Genomic DNA, 24,278 nt, shown 5'->3' with positions numbered 1-24,278 from the left:
GTACATTATCATCTCTTACCTGTCATGACATTAATTTAGGCTGTCAACCTAGAATACCTCCACTTTTGAAAGTCTCTCTAGAGCAATCTCAATGCCTACATGCTTCCCTTGTTTACATATGGTCACAAGGGTGGCAGTGCTCAAAAGCATATCTAATCAAGTCAATGGACTACCGTAAGCCTATAGATGGGCAAATGGCTCAACCATATTCATGATATGGCCGACTCAATTGCAGAAACTTCCCTGACGTGTTGTCATCACACAGAAGTACCTCTACTTCCCTCACAATGCTATGGCATTAGGAGCTCCATGTATTGATTGCTCCAAAGCAAATGTAGTTAATACCTCTCCTTTCTGTTCCACTTTCCTAGACATTTTTCTATCATTGCATTTACACCGAGTACTTCATCTGCTTACATGCCTTACTCTTATTACACACATTAGGCTCTGCTTCTTATAGATGCAATCTATGGCTTTGCTACTCAAAGGGGTGTCCTTGTCCCTTAGAAATATTGGGATATTCCTAGAAGCTGTTTAGAAATGAAGTACTTGGTGCCTCACCACAGGCTCATTGAATCAGGATATGAATTTTAACAAAACTGTCATTAAACCTTGATTTTAAATATACTTTAAAGTTTAAGAACACTGATCTATCACATATTCTAAGTATCTAGCAAATAGATATTCATATCTATTTGCAAATGGTACATTTTTGGATTTAATTGAATTGAAAGAAATTTATCCACATCATAATTTTGTTTTAAGCCTCTGTAAAAAAATCTGCACTCTTCCTGGAAACATCATATCTGTCCCCTAAGAAATAAAGATCTTGTGATTATGCCATATTCCTAGACTGCAGATTTAATATTTAGCAAATCTCATCCTTCCAATCCCAGAAAAATTCTCCCCGTTTCTTCTAACCTCACCACTTAACCATGAAAGAGAAAGCATCAGTGAGGAAATTATATTAGGAAGAATTCAAGCTGAGGTGTAGCCCGTTGAAAGAGACTGACTGCACTATTGGCCTTCCATTCTGCAGCACTTAATCACGTCCTCCCACACCGACTCTGGGCTTGGGCACATGACTGCTCTAGCTAATTAACACATGTGACTTGAGGGGACACATGTAACTTGAGGGGAAGCTGCGCACTTCCATCTTCTTCCTCTTGCTCTTTGCCTTCACTTGTACCAGGCAAGGCCTACACTGGACAGAAGGCTCAACCAAGATCAGAAAAGCCAACTTGTTGCCAATGAACAGCTGACTACAGACATGAGTGAGCCCTACCAAGCCTAGTGTAGGTCATCTGAACTGTCCAGCTGAAACACAGAGCCATGAGCAAAAATATTTATTATTATATTGTTGCCTGTCACTGAGGTTTTATGGTGGCTTGATATGTAACATTATTGGGGCAATGAGTAATTGCTACAACAACAGAATGTAGTTCAAGTACAACTCAGTTTCCATTGTGGTTCATTCACAACTGAAATAATTTTTATAATGCTTCAACTTAAAAACTAACAAAAAAGTTTTCTCTGTACTTAAATATCTTAGTTTTGGATCTAAGAAATAAAAAAGAATTAGTTTAAAAATAAAATAAAACTGCTTTCAAAATTCTTTGAATCTCTGTAATCTCTGTAGGAACTTGGTTAAGAATTATTTTTAATGCTCTTCTAGTTCTACTTTCCCTCCCTCTGGGTTCAGAAGGTCAAATAAGATTGCTTACTTATTATTAGGTTAGAGTTGCTGAAAATTATACACACACACACACACACACGTATGTATATATATATGACAGATATAGAAAGACATGTGTTAACAGTGGAAATGAGTATGAGTAAATACTTCTAAAAAGGGAAAGCAGAAGAAAGTTTTGCTATGTAAACATCTTTCTAGGTTTTCATAATTGGGAAATCTATAGGTCATACTTCTACTAATTAATCTTTCAGATGGTTTGTGTTATATTTATTAAAGAAAAAAATCAGAGAATTTGAGAAACTAATGACTGTACCTATATCTTAATGATTTAATAATACCTACACAACAAATAGCAAAAGTATTCACATAGTAATGAGGATAAAATGAAAATTACCTTGAATAAAATTATATATTTATTCAATCAAAGCATTTCAGTCAGCATTGGCCAAGGTCTGGCAATGGAGGTGGTAAGGTGGAGTAGACAGCAGCTGGGAGTTATCAGCCAACCCTCAGAGCAGTTGTGGAATGGATTTATATTAGAGAAAGTTATCCAGGCTGATCTGGGGGTCTCGGTTTTCCTTATTATAAACCTCAAGTTTTTATTCCTAAATATTTTCCTACTCATTCCCCTTTTATGAAGTAAAGAGTGCCTTGCTCTTGGTGGTTCAGCTGCTTATAACTCTTTTCCCCAGATGTAATCTAAAATATCACTGCTAAAATGTCATGGCCATCCAGTCTGCCTAACTGAGATGCCATAAGAATGAACTAAATGAGTCTGTAAGTGATTTTCAAATAAAAGTCTATCACAATGCCTAAGAATGATTCTATCATATTCTCAGGCCATTCTATAATATGCATTATACATAGTATGCACTTATCAGGTTCAGTTTGTCCCGAGCCTACCTTTTACTACAAAATTTTCTAAAATTAGATGACAGCAACTGCATCCTTAATCAGTGAGAACTCGAGCATGATTTCCTGTTACATTAATGAAAGTAAAATTAATTTTTTATTAATGTAGCTATATATTTTCAATTGTAGAACTATAAAATATGTCTTTTTCATCTTCTAAAATTTTTAATAGTTACTTTTGTAATATAAAATAATTGTGTTTTATTTGTTTTCCTGTAATTCAATCTTCTAGGATATCTGTGACAACAATTCAAGGAAGAAACATTAAAGTACTTTTTATGTTGTTTGTTTTCTTTACATCTTTATAAACTAAAATATCCATGCTGCGAGAAGCTTACTAATATTTCATAGAGAAAATGTAAAGTGGGGGCTGATTTACTTCTTTAAATTTGATAACTATTTACTAAAGACTATGTGTCTTCTTTGTAAGAGAATAGAGGTCTCAAGATCATGTTAAAAAAAAACAAAACATAGTACTTACTAAATGACAATGACACCAAAAATTCATGGAATATTACCTGTTATAATTTTATGAAGTGATTACTTATAAATTAATCCATCTTCAATCTAAGAATAGATGTGTTTTTAAAATTGTATAAAATTGAATATTTCAGAAATGGTGTTTTGTGTCAATACAATGATTGACTTAGATGGTCCAATTTCAATTTCAAGAAAATTTCTAAAAGAATCAATGTTTTATTTGCTATTTTTAGGAATTTAATATACTTTATTTCTTTATCACTAAATATCCACTTATGTAGTGGTCATCCAGTGTTCAGAGATTCCTAATATTCTGCCTACTTTAATAGCTGAGGAAGACTAATAAATGTCTCAGCCTATCTAGAAATTACACAAAGTCATAAGGCGCATCAATAGTCTCAGAGCATAAAAGTAACACAATTCTCACCCAATCAATTGTTCTGCCTCTATTCAAGAACTGACCTATGTCAATACAAATTGTAAAATGCTGAATCAGACAGGTGAGTTGGATTATATAAAAAAATCATCTTGATAGCAAGAAAACTGGCAATCTGGCCAAATTAGGAACAAAAGGCAACCATGCAACCAAAACCAACACACAAACAAAAAATAAAATACAAAAATTAGACTATGTATTAGTGTTTATTTCCCAAAGTATGTTTTTCACTTAAATCATCAATTTTCATGCATAAATTATAGTTTCATGTATGTCTCTACTTAATTTGCTGACAATGTAAACCAATTGAGTAGCATTGTGTCTATATAATGAAAAAAAAAGATAAACTGTACATAATATCATGTTTTTCCTCCAAATCTTTAGCAATTATGAAAACTAAATTATATTTTTTTGAAATATGTTGTTAATCTTGGTCTCATATAAGTAAGAGATAGCTAAATATGAATATCAACATAATCATATAAGATATCACTAATAAAAATGTACTGACTATTTTATGCCAGGCATTGTCTTCACAGAATTTGCTCCATCTTACATGTTTGTGCTTTGTAATTTTAGATATCAACAAGATAAATCTACAAAGTATGATTTTAACTTTTGACAGAAAGTTAAATGTTTGCACCCCCCCCCCCAAAATAAGGTCTGCTTTGAAAGAAATAGCAAAAATGTTAGTATGCTGAAGAAATATTAAGACTCAAGATCTTTTCAGAGCTAAATTTTTTCCCCCATGGAATTTTCTTCATCATAAGATGAACAGAATATAAATGCCCATGGGTCCTCCTGAGTCATAAAAAAAGAATCAAGAGTGAAAAATGAAGTTATTTCACACCATTATTTTTGGCATACTGCATAATGCATATTGTGATAAATATTGCTATGCTGATTTTAAACATAAATATAAATAATTTCTCCAGATAAAGTTTAATACATAATTAGGTCAAAAGGAGTGGGGTGGAAGTTCTTATCTTATTCCTTAAAGATAAATAATCAAGGGACTGATGAAACAGGACAAGAAAAAGCTTTTAAAGTCCAACCACAGAACTTTCCCTTGCCAATAATCCTCTATTATCCAAGCTGGGGATCATGAGTTAGAGTTGTCCTGCCAGTAGAAAGATAAATTGTAGTCCAAGGTTTCTATGCCAAGAAATATCCAGAGCCAAAATCAAAAATATCCTAAGAGGTTAACAGAAGAACACTTTCAAAGGCTTTCAGCAGAGCAACTGGTGTCATCAAATGGTTACAAAAATCTTAGGCTGCATGGTTGCTACCACTTTATTGTTGGGTTCATCTGCTTCTGGGTTGATGAAATCTCTATGTTAATACTCCTGTCTAGACTTAAATATTTAAGGAAGTATTCTGACAATGACAGTCAAAATCTTAGGGCTTCAAAAAGAGATATACTAAAATGTTTTGCCTATTTGTCAAACGTCATTCTGCCATTATCTCGCACAAAATGAAATATCCAAGTTATTCAATTCCTTTACTTCAGAATTTTCTTTACCTTTCAGATTTATGTTTTCCTAAAGAAAATGTATGATTTAAATTAGTGATTTAAATCTCAGTTTAAATCTCTAGAATGCTATATTGCACGATCATGCTTTTTATCCCATTCCATATCAGGTAGATAGCTTTAGATGCAGAGATGCACAAGGCCACCTATGATCTGGTAAGTAGAGTAATAGTAATTACTCTACTTAAAAAAAAAAGAGTAACACATCTGATCTAAAATGAATAATATAAATCTATAAGGTGTATCCTTATATATCATTACAAAGCAATAATGCTGCCACAGAAATGAATTCTACAGTTAGCAGAGATAGAGGGATGTCAAAATGGAGGCCGTTTGTTCAAGTGGCTAAGAACTCTAGTGTCAGAGAATTTTGGTTTTATAGCCAGTTCCATAGTTAGTATTAACCATGAGACCACAGACAAGTTAATATCTCTAAGCTTTAAATTTCTCATATTTACAATTAGGAAAATGATTGAGTTTGCCTCAGAGGATTGAGAATATTAAGGCACTGTGGGTTTAACATTAAGCACAATGCTTGTGTATTACAGCTTCACACAAAAAATAGAAAATACTTTTTTTAGACACCCAGTATGTGTTTTACTGCATTATTTTTTATCATTTAGTGAGTGACTAATATATTCCAGACAAAGCATTTTGTAATTTATTGAATTATTCTAAATCATTGACAACAGCCCTGCAGGTTGATAATAATTAGCTCCATTACATACAGGTGCAACATTAGGTTCAGAGAGGGTTTCATTGCTCAAATTGACATGGCTGTTAAGTAGTTTCATGACAATGGGGACTTTGACTGCCTAATTATGTTTTGTTCTACAGGTATAACTGGAAGCAAGTGAAATGCATCTCTATTGCACGTGACCTTTTCAGAGCTCATTGGAACCTAGTTGTGGATCTGTTACCTTCCAAAGGATTCCGGAAGCTGCCTCTTGCTCCCAAATATTATTCCTATTTACATGACACAAATTGTACATCACAAAATGTGAGTCCTCTAAGTTAAACATTTTCCTACAAATGTGTTTCTATTTTAGAATACATATATTCCCAAGGGAGTGATAGGAGCTATATGAAATCAAAAAGAGACTCTTCATACATGTATTTTTGTTGTTTTAAGAATTCTTTTTTTGTTTTCATAGTTTCCAGAGAAGTTTCATGGCAATGCAAACCATACTGGATACTTAAAACAGTGAAAGTGAAAATAACTTAGATCATCAAAGATAAATTTCTAGTTTTAAAATTTTACTCAATGTCCGACTTGTCTTTTAAAGCAATTCTGAATCCCTGTTGAGGTTCGGTTTTCTGAATATGAAATATTTTAAATTTCATCATGAAAACAGGCAGAAAACTCTTAAACTGCTGAGCAGCCTTGAAGTCAATCAATCCTTTATACCTCAAAACAACTTTCTATAAAAACTCTTCTTATAAAAGAAATACAAAGGACGCTTTTAAAGAATGTTCTGGTTATCAAATTTGGTTACCAAATTTATCATCTCAAGTAATCACGCCCCAAAGGATCAGCTTATCTAATATAATATATATTTAAATTTGAAGTGGAGGTAAAACCTAGATTTAAAGAATTTAGATGGATAAAGAGATTTTCTGAAAATGTAATAACAATAACAGCATTTAATCATTTCAAAATGGTTACCAGAAAATCAAAGTATAAATCAAAATGTGAGATATTCACAATCAGATATTTGACTAAAACTATTTTATCTTTTCCTCATAAGATAATTACAGATTTTCATTTGGAAGTCATTACAATCATGATGGGTCCAATAAAAACAAAGCTTTTGACAATATTCAGATGAAATCATACTAAAATAAATAAACCAGAAAGTTTGCATAATTTAAAAAAAAAAAAAAAATAGAAGCAGATTTTCAAAACTCCAGATACTCTCAATGACAAGGAAAGGATTTTTTCATTTGTATTAAGTGTTCAAAGCTTAGCTGTTGAGATGTCTGTTTCCTTCTTTATAGAGTCTTGTCACAATTGAAAATGAGGCAGAAAAATCTTAAACTCTAAAACTCATCATACAAGTTAAGATTTCTCTGACTCCTGTTGGGACCATAGAAACCAGCAAGTCGTTAGAGGACATTCTCCATAGAAAAAGTAATGAGGTGAGAAGCAGCTTCATTTCTGCTTCCTCTGAGTTAGAAAGCATGTGGAGTCAAAACTGCACAGACACAAAGTGAGCCCTGGGCCACATCGCATTGTCTGAACTCTCAGACAAGGAAGCATTACACATGCGTACATCTGCACAAGACCATATGCTTCCCAGATTTTTGCTAAAGAAGAAACTAATTCTTTATGATTCAGGGGAAGACGCTGGAGTCCTTAGCATAACTGCAGAATGCAAACCTTAGGGAAGGACCAACAGAGGCTAAAGTTGCAATGCATTGCTAGTGGCAATGGCATATTTCAAAACTGGACATTATTTTGAATAAATTTAAGATCAATCCTTCTTTCTGCCCCCCCTGTATTTTTATTTCAGGTAGTATAATCCTTTCTCGGGTTTCACAATTCTAAACCACAGTGCCAAATGCCATGTGGTCTTAATAAAAATTAATCTGACTTTAAGCAGAAGAAAACAGAGAAGACTGTTTTCTTTGCTTTTAGATTCCTTTTACGATAAATGTCTCTCCTAAATATTTACAGTTATAAGTATCTGTTACTTAAAATATGTAAGTAACATAATATTATGTTAATATTATATATAGAATATATAATGGTATATAAATAGAACTCTTAGCTAGCCATTTTAATGCTTAAATACTGTCTCCTCTGAAAAGTTCAAATTTATTCAAAAGCATAGGTGTTAAAAATTTACATGCATAGCTGGGGTCAACCAAAATGTCCTGCCCATGGACCTGTGGTGTAAGTAAAGACCTGATCCTCTTCCAAACCTACCAGCACCCAGATACTATGGTGAATTTATACCCTCGCTTTCTTTGCCCAGGAAATAATTCAGTGTTAAAGTGATAAATATTTTTACAAATCATACAACTGGTTTCTCCAAAAAAAGTTGCCAAGGGATTACCCAAAAGACAGAAGGAACAGGACAGAATCTCTTGGAGTAACTGCCTCTAGACATCTAAAGATATTCAGAGCAGCACTCATTTTATCTATGTAAATACTAGGCTTTGTAGTAAGATTTCTTTTAAATAGAGAGATATGTTCCTTAAAGAAATTTTGGAAGATTCTGAGACATTAAAACAAAATGAAACAAAACAATACACAAAACATAGAACACATTAAATGATGTGTGAAAGTCAAACAACATATTAGTGATAAAGCTAAACTTACAACTCTGCCCCAGTGTCCTGTAGACCACTCACATGTAGCCATCTATCTGATTTTGTGTTTTCTTTACTGAATTAAGAAGCCTCCCACATATACACAGACTACTTTGTCCTATGCTTTCAGCTGAACCTGATATATTTCAGTGTTTAAAATGTAAGTCCAAAATCTGTGACTAGATAACCCAGTGCTTAGTGCTTAGAGTTATTTATACAAATATAGGAAACTTTTAGAAAATATCATGTGTTTTTGTGATATACACTTGAGCACCAAACTAAGAAAATAAGGTAATAAATACCAATAAAATAATTTCCACTTCTATATACTTGTGTCAATTACGCTAACCTTTATTTGCCATTTTAAATGTCCAAATGAAAAAGGAATAGTCTTATAGAATAATTTTTTAGAACTCAAATATTCTTGTTCTTAAAATTTACATATTTCAATTTAAAAAATGTATTTAGAGATGTGCTTGCCTTTTCTAACATATTTTCTTATTAGTTTGTTTTTTTTTCAGCACTCTTGTCACATCTTTACAGCATGACAGAATGTCATTTCCAAAGCCATCCTTTAAATATGTTCTATTGGGCTTTTAAAGCAATTTAGAAGAGTGCTGTAAATACCTAAATTGAGAAGCTGAAAGTAGAAGAACTAAAATAAAGTGATTTACCATCTAGAATTATTTGCAAAAGTTACAGAGCAAGATAAACTTCTAGAAGACTAACGTTCACTACATATTTTAAAATTGTGAAGTATTTTGTCCAACTAAAATTAAAGTATACTGGCAAATGAGGCAGTCAGTTTACTTAAGCTTGAAATTTTCATTTCATTCAAATTGGATACAGTAGTTAAGTAAAACAATGGGGCTTCTATTTTCTGCCACATGTTATTTTTTTAAAAAACGTATACAAGAACTGTCATATGAGCAGCCTGTTTGCCTGCTCAGTGCAAGGTTTTATGTTTCTAAAAGGCCTCTACCCCCAACTCTTAATGCTGAAAATAAATCAATTTCATCTGTTGGTTGTTTTATTTCGAGGGCTTCACCCCCCACCTCCCGCAGCCACCCCCACCCCACTTCCTTTTAGGCCAGTTTCCACAAAGCCATATGGCAGCTGAGAGAAGGAAAGGAATGAGCTGTATGTTCAGATGTTAACAAAAGGGGCTGTGGTGTCAAAGCAGCCCATGAATGCAGGAGACAGAGCATGTAGAAAGGGCCTCCCCCGGTCAGGGAGGACTAAAAGGAACGCTGATGGAGCTGCCACTGCTTCAACAGAGAAATATTGAGTGCTTTCGTTGTTCATGTCCTCCGCCTTCGTCTACCCACACCTTTACCACATCCCTTCCCAGTCCGTTTGGTGCCAAAATTCCATTAGCTATATTAATGACATATGGTTGGATGAAGAAGTATGTGGCAGGACAAGAAAGGCACAAAGTGAGCATTCTTTCGATTAATTTCTGATATTTGTATCACAAGATGGAGGAATCCCAGAAAAGACTGTGTCCCATCATGTTCATGAAGAGCTCAGAATGCACCAGAGCAAATAGCCCATAAAACACAGAGACTGGTCTCGCACCTACTTCAGCTGAACCCTGCTGTTCTCTAATCATAGAAAATATTAGGCAGACCCCAAACATTTAAAGAAAGAAACTAACATGGTTTTAGCCTTTAAGCTTTTAAATCATGAGGTTTGACAGGGGCAGTTCAGAAATTCCTGATTTCTCTGATCCGTATATGCATGCATGTGTGCACACACACTCACTCATATATCCTTTTGGTTTTTTTTGTTTTTTGTACCTATAGCCTATTTTTGTTGTGAACACCTGGAACAGGAGGGGCTCAGGGGAAGAGGAACTTACTCTGGGACCTTGCTGCCCCAACCTAAAACTGCACCCCATCATCTGTTGACTGTCCTAAAGAAAGATGTTGTAGGCCTGGGAATGATTCAGGGATAGGCATTTCCTCCTGTTTTCCCTGTCACCCCCCAGAACCCAGGACTCTAGTCCTGGGTCAATGAGCTGTCCCCTCATCCACTGCTCCCAAGGAAAGAGGGGGTCATGAGCATCTCCAACCTGCAGGGAGTCAGTCAGAAGCACAGGTAACAACCTGGGCTTACATTGGCCTCTGACGTGGGTGGGTGGTTGCAGGGGTATCTTATAGGATTGAACCCTTAACATGTGGAATCTGATGCTGTCTCCAGGTAGATAGTGTCAGAATTGAGTTGAAATATAGGACACTATACTGGTGTCCAAGAATTGCTTGGTGCTATGGGGATGTTACCAGGAATGATGTTTTACCTGGTTCTTGTCTTCTTAGAAAGAATTCAGTCAAGAGACAGAGTTAAGCGAGTTACAGAAAAATAAGGTTTATTAATAAGAAAGTACACTTCGAGACATGTAGCGGGCTGACCCAAGAGAAGGAAGCCTCATCTATCCTTTTATAGTTTTAGACTATATATATATATATATAGTCTAAATTTTTATAGCTGCAAATTTTTGAAAGAGTTAAGCTTCAAGACTTTTTAGACATGTAAAGCAACTGTATAACATAGTATAAAAATTTTGTTGGTCAACTTTTACAATGACAAGACATGAAGACAATGATAAAGTTTTTCAAAAGGAGTGAGTGAGTGTACATGTTTTTCCCTCTCACATCAATGCCTTACACAGAACTGTATATTCCCATTGCATGGTGGTAATAAGATAAAATTAGGTATGCATAGCACTTATCCTTTTTAAAGAGGGAACATGGAAAGAAAAGGAAGACAAGAGGACCAGCTCCTACCCACACATGTGAGGATCTCTTTTATTTCCATGACTCTAAAACCATGTCCAGAAAAATTGGAATGTACAAGTCAACTGCTTCCAATCCTGCCCTGCCTCTCTGAATTCTTCAGTCCATAATCGGACATTATAATTATTATTTAAAGAAACAATATGCAATACAATATTTAGGTCATAAGAATTAAAGATACTGAGGAAAACATTAATGGATAGTGAATTAACTACTATCAGAAAAAAATGTGACAGCTGAGGGCAGGGAAAACTAGTAATCCTGGGACCTGAGCAATGATAATGATGATCTAAATAAAATGGCTCATGATAAGTGCTTCAAAGTGATACTCCACCTTAGATAGTCTTGGGCAGGTGGATAAGTATGATGTGCTATACCAAATACACAAACAAGATTATGCAATTATCTTAAGAGAAAGATTTACAAACATACTCGTAAGAAACGATGCTAGAATGGCTTGAAAATAAATGGAAATAAGAGCAATTTAAAAAGTATTTGAAACTTCTGATAATGTTATTGTGAAGAGGACAGGCAATTCCTCCCATAAAAAACAATCATAAAACCTTTACCAAATTACTGAAAACCACAAAAGTCAGGCAAAACATTGGGAAAGGCTATTTAAAAAATTCTACTCTATTGAGTAAAAAACTATGAGCGTGCTACGTTTTTATCCTGGATTCACTGTCCAACTCCAGCTCCAATGAAGGATAGTCAGGGCCTTAACAGCTAAAGTTGGCAGGTGATTCAATTCAGGGAAGGAAACAGGAATCAATGACAAAATCCAAAATTGAATATAAACTCTCCAAATCTCTAGACACCTAATGATTACACAGGCATATGGTGGGTCCTTGACAGCCTGAAAGACAATCCTGTAGTTACTACAGGGAATTTACCCTGGAAACACAGGCCTGCACCTGATGAGTTTGCTGCACTTTGACTACGTTCCCTTACCTGAACACAGCATGGGCATCAGAAATCTAAAGCTTACTGGCTAGAGGTTAGCAAGCTGAAGCATGTGATGACTGAGCAACTAGCAATGTAAAGGAATTACAGAAACAGTAATCCCCAAAATCTTGGTATAAATTCTACCCAAATGCATGGCTGATCTCTAAACTGTGCAAACACAGCAAAGCTAACAGGTAGCCAGGCTGAAAAATGAGCTGCAGGAATTTGAAAAACTTGAGCGGCAGCATCATTATTGATCACTGTGGGTAGACACATTTCACATTATAAATTCAGTCAAGTTATCTGCCTACTAGAATAAAAATTCAACAGTTCTCAGAAGGAAACACAAAACAGAATCCATAGTCAAAAAACATATTATATAATTTTTTGATTTTTCAACCAAAAACTAATAGACATATAAAAAAATAGTAAGATAAGAGTCATACATCAAGGAGGAAAAAAACAACAACAACAACAGTTAATAAAAACTAACTCCTATTGGGTTGGGTATTACATGTAGCCAATAAAGACTTCAAAATAACTATTATAAATATGCTAAAAAATTATAGGAAACTGAATTTAGAAAAATTAAAGGACAGGATGAGATCAATAAGTAAACAGAAACTCAACAAAGAAATGAAAACTATTAAACAAAATAAAAATCCATAGTTTAAAGGTGAATAACTGAAAAATTTACTAGAGAATACAACAGAACATTTAATATGATAAGAAAATACCCTGAAGAAAGGTAAATAAAAATATACAAAACTTTTTAAAAAGATTTGAAAAAGGTATAAAACCTGTAAAACATTATCTAACCATCTAAAATTTTTGTGCTTGTAATAAAAGAAAAGGAAAATGGGAAAAAATTTGAAGAAATAATGGCTGAAAAAATTCACAAACTTAGTGAAAAATATTAACTTGTACTGAGAAACTTAACGAACCCAAAGTAATAAACATAAGGACACAAGTGCCCAGCTTAAGCCAAAGGAAAAGAGGAAATCTTGAAAACAGCAAGAGAAAAATAGTACACTATATACAATTGTATTGCATTAACACAATTAACAGCTGGCTTCTCAGCAGAAACAATAATGCCAAAAGACATTCAAAAATTATATTATAGTACTTTTAAAAAAGCCATGAAAAAACTCTGTACTACTGAATTTATCATTCAAAAACAAAAATAGTGTATATTTTCAGCCAGTCAAACTCTGAGACGATGTGTTAATATCACACAACAGAATATAGTAAAGAAAGACCATAAGGCAAAAAAAAAAAAAAAAAAAAAAAAAATGACACCAGAGTGTAACTCAGATATAAAGGAAAGAAATTGTAAATATGTGACAATATGTAAAAAAAAAAAAAAAAAATGTATATACATATACACATAATTGCTTAAATGATGAAGTTCATTGTTGCTTTTGTTTACAAAGCTCATTATCATTCTCCCCAATGTATTTTCCCCAATATTACCCCAAAATATACTATTAATGGTAACAAATGATGCCAAAAATGGTGCCTTCTTGCTAAACATCTCTGCCCTTCTTGAAATGTCATAGGTTCTCAGACTAGGTTCAGAATCCCTAATTATGCTCACATGGCATTTTTCAATTTTTTGGAGGGCACTGACTATAATTGCCCACCTAGTGTCCATTTTTCTCCTTTTCCTTACTTTTAGGTCTCTGATACATTTTAATATGAAATTTTACTCATTTAAAGATACGTCACTCAGCTTTGGCAAAGAAGTGAGAGGAATTCTACAAATCAGGGCTTTAATATAACCTATCGTTTTCTAATCAGAAAAACAGATTCAGCAGGCATATGTTTTTTTTCTTCTACTTCTTCTAAGCAAACACTTTAATAGCACTCATTATTTTCCGGCACGATTCAAAATGCTTTATAATCATTAACATATTTCATCCCTACAAGAAATCTATGAAGTACTTACTATTATTAACCTCGCTTTACTAATTTTTAAATTGCAGCAAAGAGAGACTAATAACTTATGCAACTTTTGTCTTTTGCTCTTATCCTCCCTCCTGCATGGAAAGGGGTGCATCTCTAGAACTGCAACAGCCATCTTCTGAATATGAGCATAACATTTGCATGCTGAAGATTGCAAAGCAGAAAGATAAGCAGCCCTGGACTGTTAGTGTTATGGTTATATATGCCATGTACAGCACTCTGCAGCTGATACTGGCTCAAAAGTCATTTCTTAATGTTAGCATATTTTTCCTATCGAAAGAGGCCGGAAATGAGCAACAATTTCATTTTCTTGAACTCAGCAAGTTCTAGTTCACTTTCATCTAACGTTTTCCTTTCTCATTTTACTATAGGCAACACACAGGCAGCACCTTCTACACTCTGCCTGGCGGAGCTCATTAGACAAATTTGCTTTTTTTCCTGTTACTGCAGGTGACAGAGCATCTAAACTTTCTACAACCACAAAACAAGTGCCCCCATCCTTCCATCTTACAACAATACCTTTCTTAATTTCCTTAAAGCTCTCACTGACAACCTTTTTGAGGGCTATGAGGCTTTTATTAATAGTCTCTCCTTTTTTGGTTTTGATTGATTCTCACTTCAAGGTTTTTCAACATTTCTTTTTTCCACTCGCCACTCATTCTGAAAGACTTTATATATATAAAACAATAAAGACTACACACACACACACACACACACACACACACACACATATATAAAGACTGTATATATATATATACAACTATATACATATATGAAAACTATTAAAGAAAATAAAAATCTAAAGTTTAAAGGTGAATAACTGAAAAATTTACTAGAGGATTCAACATAACATTTTATATGAAAATAAAATTATATATATATATATATAATTTTAATATATAATCTAGATTATATATATATATATATAATCTAGCACCCCACTTATAGGTACCAAAGTTTGCTCAAAAAACCCCAAAACCTAGTGGCTAAAACAACATAAATTCTAATTTCAATCACAAATCTGCAGTTAGGTCAGGCTTTATCAGGGACAGTGCGTCGGTCTCCAATCGGCATCAGCTGGGGTGGTTTGAAGACCGTGTGTTGGAATCATCTGAGGACTCGTTCACTCAGATAGTAGCTGTTGGCTGGGACTTGAGCTGGACCTGGGGCTAGGGCTGGAACACCAACATGTAGCCAAGCCATTCAGCTGCTTGGGTTCTACGCAGCATCATAGTAGTTCTTTTCTAAGCTAAAGCATCCCAAGAAGATTCGGCAGAACCTTTATTTCTTTTTCTATTCTAATCATAGTAGTCCACAGTGTCATATTTGCGATGGTTGAACCCCACCATACTCAAGAGGAGAAAACGTAAGATTCAACTCTAAATTGTAGAAAGAGCTCTAAAATAGAGTATACTGGTGTGACTATCTTTGGAAATCATAAACTTTATAAATTGGCTATAATCTTTATAAAGTGGCTATAAATTACAACCACTTTTTTAATGTGAGAAAATACATCCCTATTTGATTAAGCCATTATAGCCCAATTCCTGTAACATCCATATATTCTGTAATGGAAACATATTGTGTATGTTTTTGTTTCCATGTTTAATATGTTTCTCCTACTAGACTGTAAATTCCACCATAGCAGAGATTATTTCTATTGTGTTCCCCATCCTGTCCACACTGGCTGTTAATTTTAATAAGAATTTGTTCAAATGAATACATGGATATATCCTGAGACAGTAAAAAGAAAGCTGAGAGCTTTGGGAGTTAGTATAAAATTCCACGTTGTGCTCCTCTGACTCACAGTGGCTTCTGGACAGGGCCTCGTGGACCTGAACTACACTTGAGCTTTGAAAGTGGTCCTGCTTCATAGAATGCTCAGGAATGACAAGCGGGGTGTGTGTGTGTGTGTGTGTGTGTGTGTGTGTGTGTGCGTGTGTGTGCACGCATGTGTGTGTGCAAAGACTCTGAAAACAATCAACTGAAGAATGAACACAGTTCCTTGGTAATAACTTTCCAAGGACATTTTACTGGCAAGCTCAGCCTGCTCTGCAATTTCCTAATGAAAGCAATTTTTAAGTAACCCTGAACTTGTACAGTAGAGTAAATTGGAAGAGCTATGAATGTTTTAAATTCAAGTGGTATGGCCTAAAATGTTTGAATTTTACATAAGAGAGAAACCGAAAAGAAAAAAAATTCAATGTGGAAACCTCTTAAATAATATGACCAGAAAGCATTAAATAATAATAATAAAAAAAACATTGTAGTAATGTAGTTAGTCATTTTACATTCACTAGAAATAAGACCAATGGATACTATAAGACGTATTGTTTAACGTAGTTTTGCTATGATTTCATGCATTGGACTGCATAATATTCACACTCATATTTCTTCCAAAGTATAAATTCAATGATGGAAAAAAAAGAGTTTTAGAAAAAAATTGAAACGTTTTTTCTTCTCTTATGACACATGTGATTACCTAACCCTGTAAGGAATGTATTACTACTGGATTTATAGCAACACCTCAGATAATTACAGTTTTAGGGGTATTGAGCACAGACAGAATTGCGGACTGTCCATACAATGCCCTCTTTTATTCAGTATTAGTCTCAGAAGAATGTGACAATATAGGTTAACTATGTTTATGTTGTCCTTAAAGAGAAGAAAGTTTATATATATTTTTAGAGGGCAATATTCTTTTAACAAGCTAAACCAACTTACAAGAAAGAAATAAAGCCTTATAAAAATTGGAATAAATGTCTTCGAACCGACATGTTTGTTTTTTTTATATGTTTTACATAGTACATTCATGTCTGCCTCTCCCTCACATAACTCTGCAAATAGCTATTGAATTCAAGATGTCTCAAGGGTAAAAGCATAAAGCTGAATGTTTCTGTTGGATTTAGTTGAGCTCAGAGAGCGTCTGGATTTGTTGGTCATGGCATTCCCTCTTAAACCCTCAAGTGTCTATTTGAGCTCAGTTATACCAGAACAATTCAACAATTCAGGGCTTCCCTTTCTGTGTAAAAACATCTGTGTACATGGCTTATGTCGGAATGAATATGAGCACGTTATCATTTCCTGAATAAAAATGACAAGATGGTGTATAGCTTTCGTACCTGGTAATCTTTATTCTACTCATGCCTCAATGCTTTCATAAATTGTAGGATATGATCTAATTCTCTTTGCCTTCATCTATTTCTAGTATGAAATAGTCAATCCAAAAACATAGATTTTGAAACCAGTCTTTATAAAAATATTTTTTTAAAACCACGATTTGTTATTTATATTTATGGTTATCAAAAAACGTAGAGACAGACATCGTCAGGAACATTATCATTATATCCACTTGTATATCGATCTTTGTAAAATTCAAATGGAGAAAGAAAACAGATTATAAGATAATAACTTATTAGATAGATATACTTCTCTTCCCTCAAAGGTTGTGGTACACCCAACATATAAACCGAAGAATGGAATATCAACCAATAGAGTAGCTTATGAAGGAAGGAGATGTAGTTGATTTTCTCTTACCTCATCTGATATCTACTGCTCCTTCTTCTATTCTGTAAATTCAGGGTTTGACCTTTCCAAAGTTGATGTATATAAGAGAAAGGAAGCAGAAAAGGGCTGGACAGTATTTACTTCACTTCTACTGCTCTGATGTAACAGCATTAGCAATTTCTGGATTTCAAAGACATCTATGCCAAAAAAAAGAAAAAAATTTAAAAAAAGCAATAGCAAGTCAGCATTATTACATTCTTGAGGTAGAGATATTTTGTGTAATCATAATGCAAAAATGAAATACGTCTTAAACTAATAATCGTATTAGAAAGACAAATTCCTCTTAAACTAAGGGTATTACAAACACCACGTCTACATAAACTGAAGAATGCAACTGACAAGATGAATCAATTCTGTTCCTGGAAACATTTTGTGTGTTCTTTGGAAATCTCTAACTCTGAAGACGTCTGGCCTACAATTCCCTTGTACTGGGTGCAAGAAACTCTATGGCTGGTCCTTTGCAAATCCTTACTCATCTATTGGGCATCTGGTAGTTTGATCAGAACTTTGAGCCAAGGTATCTTTACCCTTTTGGTCAGTTCCCTTTGATAGAAGCAGAGATGAAGCCTTTACAGTTATCTTTCATGAATAAACACATTTGGAGCGTGTGTACCCATACTTTTTTTGTTGTTGTTGTTTATTTGTTTGTTTCATTGTTGTTGTTTTTGCAATGAAACCTTGAAGTGCATGCCAACTTCCGAGGAGCCATTACTTCTTCCCTTCTATTTTTGTGGCCTCAGTTCTGGTTCTTGCATGAGTCACAAGGGATAGATAAGTACCAAGCTTTCCTCCTAGTCACTTAGAAGACTCTCTCTTTACTTGAAGTGAGGGGCAAAGATCTGCCTGATGCAGCCCCTTACAGTGGGAGTTGTGTGGGGAAGTGGGACTCAGGGCACAAAAGAGTTCCCCGTTTAAAATTATCTCACATTCAACAAACCTTCTCTCTGATTCAAAATCTCTCCTATAGGGCTACACTTTCTTCATTTATGGTCAAATGATGCCTTTCACTCACAACTCTTTGTCTTGCCCACAGCACTTTCACCTGAATAGAATCACTTAAAATGTAGAGTCATGCACCACATAGCAACGTTTTGGTCAATGATGGCAGCATATGTGATGGTAGTTCCAAAAGACTGTAATGAAGCGGAAAAATTCCTATCACCTAGTGATCTCACAGCCGGGGTGCGTCATAGCGCAAGGCATTACTGTTTGGGGCTGGCTCAGTCTCTCAATAGTAAGGGGAACAGCTGTAAATGCTCCCGGCTCCCCGCTCATCTGGGCCTGATGAGCTTCCCACAGACACCTCCCTTTATAAACCGGTGTTAGGGACTGGTCTGAGCCTCGTGGTTCTTATGAAAATGGCAGGACACCCTTCGGCGATAACCAGGAGGACACTTAGAAGAAAACAAGAGTTGATTACTTACAGACCCGGGAGCATTCAGGGCGCCGCCAGGAGCCTCACAGGGAGGTGGTGAGTAGAGAGCAGGTGCACACACGTGGGCCTGGCGTTCTGCTTTTATTGCGGGGGAGGGTGGCGCCAAGGGTTTCTCAGCCTCGCTCTTTATTGGCGAATCTAGAACATAAGAGCGGGAATTTAAAGCGCGGGAAGAGGAAAAAACCAAGTTGCCCAAAAGGTCAGTTATTGAAAGTAAAACCAAGGAGCATCAGTGCAGGGAGGCAGCCTGGCTCCTTACACGGCCTGTGGCTGCAAGCATTCATTTATTCCAGACAGCCAGCTTTGACGTGCGTGTTTAAATGCTTAAATGAGTCCTTTCCATCACAAAAAGGAAAGCCAACTATCGGAGCTCACCCTAGAATTTCTCAGGTGTTTGTGGTGACGCTGGTGTAAGCAAGCCTACTGTGCTTCCAGTTTTATAAAAGTTCATCTCGTACAATTACAGGGTAGTCTATACCATCCGTGATGTTCGCACAGGGCATTTTTCTCAGAAAGTATCACCGTCATTAAGTAGTGGATGACTGTAATTAATTTCTTTAAAAACATAATAAATTCCTAAATTATAAGTGAACTGGAGTGACTTTTAAGTTGGTAATCGGTCCCAATAAATTATTCTAGATGGATGTCTGATCAATTTCATGTTTCCAACCAAACATCCATTTTCAAATTTAGTCTCTCAGGATAAAGCCTCATTGCCCAGCCTCCTTTTATCACTTGGATTAGCCAGGGAAGAGGGAAGTATTACTGTGAAGTGATATGCAGGTGAAATTCATTGCCAGGATTAGTAATAACTATTTTCTGAGAGCTATCTAGAGAAAGAAAGAAAAAAAATGAGATGGTGCAATTCAAAAGGTTAAGTTTCTGTTAAAAAAATTAAAACTTTCTTCCAATGCATTTCCCTTCTAAGTCCTACTTTCATAGACCATGATCAAAATTGTAAGTTTGGCATCTCAAGTCTCTGTGGCTGTAACAGATTTTTCCGCTAGTAACAGATTCATTTCTGCTAAAATTCTATTACTCTAAGCAATTTCTCTCAAGGATTGTAGCAATTCTTCTGAAAACAGATCAGCAGCTTTCAGTATAATCTTACTTCATCTAACTGGAACAAGGTCCATTTCTGGTAAATCCTGCAACTGGATGTGACAGGAATAAAAAATTCTATTTCAGTACCTTGCAGAGTATGATGAAAGGCATTTGGAAGGTGGTTTGGATTATTTTTTGTTTTGTTTTCAGTCCTTCTCTTAGAATTAGCTTTTGTTCTATTTTGTTTTTAAATAATACTTTAAAGTAACAGCTTTTGTGTTTTAGGCAAGAATGAAATTTAAAAAAATAAAAAATAAAGGAAGGTTCTCTTTCCAAAGTTTACTAAACAAACAAAACTATATAACAAAAGCCTTTTGGAAATATTTTGAAATTATGACATGACAATAGGTTCAGAAATAAACTTCCGAGTTCCACACAGCTATAATGGTTCACAAATTATAATCTCACATATACATACTCAAAGGCAGATATTTTAGATACTAAAATCGAAAAGAAAATAATCAACACTGTCTGAATGTATATCTGAGAAAGAAAAGAGAGAGAGGAGAATAGAAAGAAACCACAAAGGGACTAAGGGAGCAGGCAGCAGAAAGGAAAGAAAGTAAGAGATAGAGGTGGTAAAATCATTTCAATCATTACTTTGTCAATCTACAATAGCTTAATGAAATTATTTAAAGCTTAATATGGTCAAGAAAGTTCATTTAAAGAAAGTGTAATAAATTGCAGAGGTATTAATTATCACTTTATAAGGCATCTCAATGTTCTGCCCAAGGCCTTAGAACCCGGGAATGATACAACCAGCTCTGTGGCACATTTTTTAAAAAGGAAGAAAGGACAGCAGATAGGCTAATTTAGGTGTCAGTGTAATCCCTTTTTCTGGACCCCCCAGGTGGCACAATCCACCACACCAGAGCAGGAAACTACAAAATCTCTCATTGTTTTCTTGTTCTCTATGTGCTATAAAATGCTATTAACTATCCTGTACCCACCAATGTGAAAGAAGTATCTGTCTCTCCAATTTACTTTTTATCCAACCCTAGAGGTTTCCCCACTTTGCTTTTTCCCACCTCCTTAAACTACAACCAATGGATTTCATATAACCCTCCTCCTTTGATTCTGATGGATAAAATAAGTTGCAAACCCGCCATTTTCCAGAGCATTTTCTCAATCCATTGAGACTTTGTTTCCCAGCAATTGTCGTCAGTTTGGCTCAAATAAACTTTTGTAAGCTTTCAAAAAAGAAAAGAAAGGAAAAGAAACATATAGGAATCTAACATAGAATGTTTCTGTTGATTGAAATCAATGTCAATTTTCTAAAATTCTTTAAAATGTTTAACAATTCTTGAAAACAACTCTTTGTGGATGGATGCATTCAAAATAATTCATTATAGTGTTCATGATAATCTTTGCAAGGATTACAGAGCAGTGAACAGCCAAGTCTGCAGGGAGGAATTTTATGTAGTCTCCTATCTCCTCTCATCTGTTCCCTTTTCCCTTTTGTCTGGGTCCTATCCTCGTAACAGCTACTATTTATTTGGTACTTAGTGGCCTTACTGATGTTCATGTTTAATGCTGCATATTGATGCAGTGTCATGCAGGGTGTCATGTGGGGTCTCAGCTCTCACTCCCCACATAAGAACACAGGACACAGTGAGGCCAAAAAGGAACACCCACGGAGCCATACGTAGGGGAGTCATACCACTATAGTCTTACTGGAGGCTGCATTCACACGACGTGTGACCTGCTGTCCGCTTTTCTGCCAAGCCACCGACTCCCCATTTGCTAGCTGCAATCCGCCTCTCTGCAATCCACAATCCACACTCCGTCGCTTGCTAGCTCAGCCACCATCTTCTTGCTAGCCCCCATTTTTCTGCTAGTGTAGCCACGGCAGTTATATTAGTGGCCAATGGGTCACTGGTTATAGCTGACAGCCAACTAGCCACAGCTGATGGCCATCCAATCACAGTTGATGGCCGTTTACTACCTGAGCCAGCACCTTTCCACGTGAGGGCGAGAGCCGGGAAACTGCTCTCTGGGGCCTTGTCCCCACATGCATGATATCTGGTCCCATCTCCAAAGCTATCCTACATTGTAACTTTTATTACCTGTGTTTGTAAATAAGGACATTAAGACTCGGTTCAGAAAACAGCTAAGTCTAGTGTTGTGCTCTGTATGCCACACATCGTATTATTGTAAGCCCTCACTGAACGTCATCAATAAGTTCTGTGAGTTTAAAGGAAATGATGTATAATGAAACCAATTTTTCCATAGGCTAATTCATATAAACAAGAATTAGTTTCCTAAGGCATCTCATCAGTATTATAACCAAGTGATGTGTAATGAAATAATCTTAGTCAAAGACCTGCTGTACAACATTTTGCAACTGGCGGGAATGGGTGCATAGAAGTCAATCCATAGAGTGTGCCAGAATAAACAAATGCTGGATTTTGTTTGTTTGTTTGTTTAATTCAGAAAGTGAGAGCTTGGGTTAGTACGTGTAGCTAAAGCTTTACATGGTAAGAGGAGCGAGAAGTCTAGGGTGTTCTTCACACTTGTCAGCAATCTAAAGTTTTAGAAAGAGTCAGCAAATATTTTGAACTTTGCAGACTGCTTAAGAATTGTCTTTTACCATTTCCAGTAACATTACAGAGGCTGAATAAGGACTACAGCAGTTTGAAAGACTAACCAAACGGGCCCTTTTAAATTAAACCAAGCAAACATTTTTATACTAATTAGCTCTATACACTGCATGAAGTTAGAACAAAAATGAACGATCTGGGGATACGTAGTCCATCAAGTTGAATAATTCTTGCTTTTACATTGGGAGTTTTGAAAACTACATGTTAGAACATTAAATATTTTCACACTCTAAAATTAAAGGGATTTTTAAAAATTATATATATATATATTCAAATATATTTTGAATATATATATATATATATATATATATATATATATATATATTCAAAACCTCTAATACTACTTGCAAAAGCTTTACCTTCCTAAAAATTTAATGTTTTCAAAATATCCAATTAACATGTAGCAAAAATATTTAAAGAGTCAATATATAGCCAATTAAACAAAGTAGTCATAAAATAATCCAGGAAAGAAAAAAAATTATAGGGAGCTATGGAAGTTGTCTGCTTTGTATTGTTTGTTAAAGGACAGATCAGTCTGAGAGTGGGAGAAAGGTGTCAGAAGGTACTTCAGAGAGAAAAAGAGCTTTGTTAAAATGGGGTCATGTGTAGTGAATCATTTTGGAGTGAGTATAGATATTCATGGGCTCAATATAAATTTTGCAATGATTTTAATAACTTTGTAGTATTTTATCAGCTGTTTGTACTATAACTTACTTGATCAATCATCCACTATTGGACTGTTAGTTTTTTGTTTTTTTTATTTCGCTATATTTATAGATAAGCCTGGATGATATTTATACATATGAGGTTCTCTTATTCGTCAGTTGGTTGATGTGGGACATTTACCTCATTTACCAAAATAAATCCTCTAATTTCTGCTCTGAATGTAAATATCATTTCCTTAGGATGCCTTCCCAGACCCTCTAGACTAGCGCTTATCCTCTCTGTTATGCTATCTCAGCCTGCTGTATCCCACAGCACGTATGTGGCTACGAAATTCTGCAAGTATTTCATTATTTTTAATTTTCTCTTTTGCTCACCAAAATGTACCATGCTTAAGAACAAGAACATTGTTGGCTTGCTTAATATATTATCCATGACACAGTAATCACCAAATAACATATTCAATAAATATCAGTTTAATCATGATCAAAATTCCTTTTGTACACTTTTTAATGAAATTGAGATTTTTCTTTATGAATGTTTTCTTTAATTTTTAAGCTATTTAAGGAGTACCATTTTATATATGGAAACATCATGTGTGTTAAATTAACTTGTATGTGCTCTTTGTTTAGTAGGAAAATTGACTTGTTGAAATGCTCAGTACAAAATATTGTTAGTTCACGTTGTAAAAGGTTGTGTAAATAGATTAATCAGTCATATATGTGAAGAAATCTGTGGTTAATAGCTAATACATTTCACATCACCATGTAGAGATGTGGTCTATATGAGTATGAATTTGTATCTTCTTCCAAATCTGTAAATGGCCAAACTAAG

The sequence above is a fragment of the Rhinolophus sinicus genome, chromosome 15 (genome assembly GCF_057876585.1).
Source record: "Rhinolophus sinicus isolate RSI-liver-muscle chromosome 15, RSI-T2T, whole genome shotgun sequence".
Taxonomy (NCBI): Eukaryota; Metazoa; Chordata; class Mammalia; order Chiroptera; family Rhinolophidae; genus Rhinolophus; species Rhinolophus sinicus.
The sequence above is the reverse complement of the archived record's forward strand: the minus strand, read 5'-3'. Positions refer to the sequence as shown.